We start from the raw sequence: 3819 nt of genomic DNA, 5'->3' as shown, positions 1-3819 counted from the left end.
TGATTCAAACCAACAACGTGAAGCCTCCATTCACGCTGATTCAAACCAACAACGTGAAGACCTGCCAGTTCACCTGATTCAAACCAACAACGTTAAGACCTCCAGTTCACCTATTTCAAACCAACAACATTAGACGCTCCAGTTCACCTGATTCAAAAAACAACGTGAAGACGTACAGTTCACCTGATTCAAACAAACAGCGTGAAGACGTCCAGTTCACCTGATTCAAACAACAGACGTGAAGACGTACAGTTCACCTGATTCAAACCAACAAAATTAATACCTCCAGTTCACCTGATTCAACCAACAACATTAATACCTCCAGTTCACCTGATTCAAACCAAAACATTAAGTACTCAGTTCACCTATTCAAACCAACAACGTAAGACCTTGATATGACAATCAGATGTGTTTTACAACATAGTTTGACTTTAAGACGGTCCACTAGCCCTCTATCTGTAGAGAAATAGTAGCCATCAATACCCAAATGACGGTATTTTAGCGTGTTTGAGTGTGGTGTTAGTGTGTGCGTTTTGGGTTGAGTGTGTGTATTGATGAGTTGTGTGATGTGTGTGTGGTGTGGTGCATGTGTGTGAGTGTTGTGAGTGTGTGAGGGTGTGAGTGTGTGAGTATTTAGTTGTGATGTGGTGTGTGTTTAAGTGTTGTGAGTGCGTGTGGCTGTGTGTGTTGTGTGTGTGTAGAGTGTGTTAGTGTTTCAGTGTGTGAGTGTGTGTGTGGTGTATGTGTTGTGAGTGTGTGAGTGTGTGATGTGTGTGAGGGTGTGAGTGTGTTAGTGGTGTGAGTGTGTTTAGTGTGTGAATGTGTGATTTTGTGATTGTTACGTGTGTGAGTGTAAGAGTGTGTGGTGTGTTAGATTTTGAAGTGTGTGGTGTTTTAGTGGTGTGAGTGTTAGTGCGTTAGTGTGTGTGAGTGTTTTTAGCGTGTGGATGTTTTTAAGTGTGTTTACGTGTGTGAGTGTGGTTAGTGTGTGAGTGTGTTAGTGTGTGAGTGTGTTAGTGTGTTAGTTTGTGAATGTGTGATTGTGTGAGTGTGTTAGTGTGTGAGTGTAAGAGTGTGTGCGTGTGTGTGAGTGTGTTAGAGTTTGAAGTGTGTTGAGTGTGTGAGTGTGTGATTGGTGGGAGTGTAAGAGTGTGTGCGTGGTGCAGTGTGTTAGGTTTGAGTGTGTGACGAGTGGTGTTTAGTGTGTTAGTGTGTGAGTGTGTGTGGTGCTGTGTGTGTGTGGTGTTGTTGTGTTGTGTGTGTGTGTGTGTGTGTGTGTGTGTTGTGGTGTGTGTGTGTGTTGTGTGTATGTGTGTGAGTGTGCATGTGAGTGTGAAGTTGGTTGTGTGATTGTTGTGGTGTGTTAGTGTGTGATGTGGTGAAGTGTGTTAGGTGTGTTTGGTGGTGTGTTGGGTGTGTTGTTGTGTGTGTGTGTGTGTGTGTGTGTGTTGGTGTGTAGTGTGTGTGTGTGTGTCGCTGTTGTGTGTGTGTGTTGTGTGTGGTGTTGTGTGTGTGTGTGGTGTGTGTGTGTGGTGTGTGTGTGTTGTGTGGTGTGTGCTGTGTGTGTGTGTGTGTGTGTGTGTGTGTGGTGTGTGTGGTGGTGTGTGTGGTGCAGCCTGATCTCTAGAAATAGACTTTGATTTCGAGGCTTAAGAAGGTCCCTGAGAACGTCTATATCGTGTTACTCGGTTTCTAAGCAAAGACAATGAAAACTGATCCCCATTGGCTGGGCGCAATCATGAATGACCACCTGGCACTACGCAGTTTACAAACACGTTTGCGTGTGTGTCTTGTTTTGTGGCAATAAGTATGGCAGCTGTCATTGATCTGAACACAGACTCTGGAATGTTTGCTATTAAGCCTAGTGTGGTAGGGCCAACCTGGCCAGTACATACTGGTAATACGGTAATCAACCTCAATTCACCAAAGATTATGCTTTTCAATAGCTGTGGTTTCCTCAAGCAAGGAAGAGAAATCCGTTCTGACATGATGCACACATACACTCTCAGAAGAAATGCACATCAGTGCCCTAGCCTTTGCTTTTCCACTCTGAGACGCTGTTGAATGCTCACTATGGAAACCCCCTTCCTTTTCATTCCATGAAGGTCGGGGGTATCTCATGCTGTAAGGAACAGACAGTGAAAGCAACAGGCATCTAAATCCTTAGAACCCCACTGGCTCTGCCCAGGCTTGTGTTTGCTTCTAAACAACTGTATGTCCTTACAGAGAAGGGGATGAAGGATTGATGATTGAGAGAGAGAGAGAAAGAGAGAAGAAAGTGAGAGATAGAAGAGAGAAAGAGAGAGAGAGAGGAAGAGAGAGAAGAGAGAGAGAATAAGATGAGAGAGAGATAATGATGAGAGAGAGAGAGAGAGAGAGAAGAGAGAGAGAGAGAGAGAGAGAGAGAGAGAGAGAGAGAGAGAGAGAGAGAGAGAGAGAGAGAGGGCGCGACAGAGAGATATCTTCCCCTAGCGGCCACCCTCACCCGGACACGCTTTCCATCTACAGCATTCCAGAATAGTCTTCTGCTCTGTTCATCTAGCGTCTAGAGCGAGATCTATTGATCAGTGACTCTTCCACCTGACCACCTGCTAAAAGCCAATATATGCTCCGGAAATGTGGTCCGGAGGCTCCATATAGAGGGTGTGATGCAATTGCAGAGCCTCCGGAGGCTTACGGAGGCCAAATCAAACTCCGTACAACATCGCCAGGCGCCTCCTGAAAATGTCTTGTCAAAACTTCCTTTACAACCGCTCTGCTCTGGCCCGCCAAGTGCAAGAAGTATGATGTCCTGACTTCTGCGGAGGCTTTGGATTGATGCTGTATGGCCACTGCGGACTTTGGATTGACCATAAATCGGCTTCATTACACCAACGGGACAGATTTCTGGTCTACAATAATGGTTTCGACTGCTCCTACAGTTTTGCTTTGGTACTGCAGTTTAACTGATGCACCGGCCCAGAAAGACAATTTCAATAAACAGCCACATGGAGAAGTCAGATTGGAAAATTCCTAATAAGACACTTAAATCATCACATTTGTGCACAAAACATCCATTGAAATATTCAAATAACTGAAGCTGAGGTCGATAAAAAAACAAACAAAAAAACAGCCTGAAGATAATAACATATTTTATTCATCCAATGTCTGCCATGTTTTTGGATGACATGAAGACATCACCGCTGCTCCCTGTGCGCCCTGAGTGCTAGTACGTATGTGATGTTGGTCCTTGTATCCGGATGCAATCCGGATATAGAATACAAGTAGATTACCTTGAGAACAACACCCATGCATGCACACACACACATGCAGATTGACATCCTGGCATTCTGTGCTTGTCGGAGGAAAGCAGGTGTTTCTGGTTTTCAAGGAAACAGTATTTTCAACCTAACATCCATTTCCCCTGAAAAAATGGAAGTAGGCCCTCCGCTCAGGTGTCTTTTTATGCCTGTTAAGTTAGGTTATGTCCTGGTAGCAGAACTGAGCGATTTGGGCCAGAGGCAAAGTCAAAATTCCCTATAATGTAAGAATTCATGAAACATTTGTTTTGCTTTTTGGTCTTCATTTAAGGTTAGGGTTAGACATGAAGGACAGAAGTGTGGTTAAGGTTATGGGGACCCCAAAGGGTTCACGTTTAGCTTTTTTGCCCTATCACTACACAGTTGATTCAAAATTGCTTATTGATGAGTTCTAGGGCAAAACCTAAAAGTGCACTCCCCAATGCTATGTCACTGGCTCTCTGTTGGTTGCACATAGTCTATGCCAGGGATCATCAACTAGATTCAGCAGCGGGACAATTTTTTCTTTAGTGGATGTTTG

This window comes from Salvelinus sp. IW2-2015, unplaced genomic scaffold (genome assembly GCF_002910315.2).
Source record: "Salvelinus sp. IW2-2015 unplaced genomic scaffold, ASM291031v2 Un_scaffold1564, whole genome shotgun sequence".
In the NCBI taxonomy this organism is placed as follows: Eukaryota; Metazoa; Chordata; class Actinopteri; order Salmoniformes; family Salmonidae; genus Salvelinus; species Salvelinus sp. IW2-2015.
Note: the sequence above shows the minus strand (reverse complement) of the source record.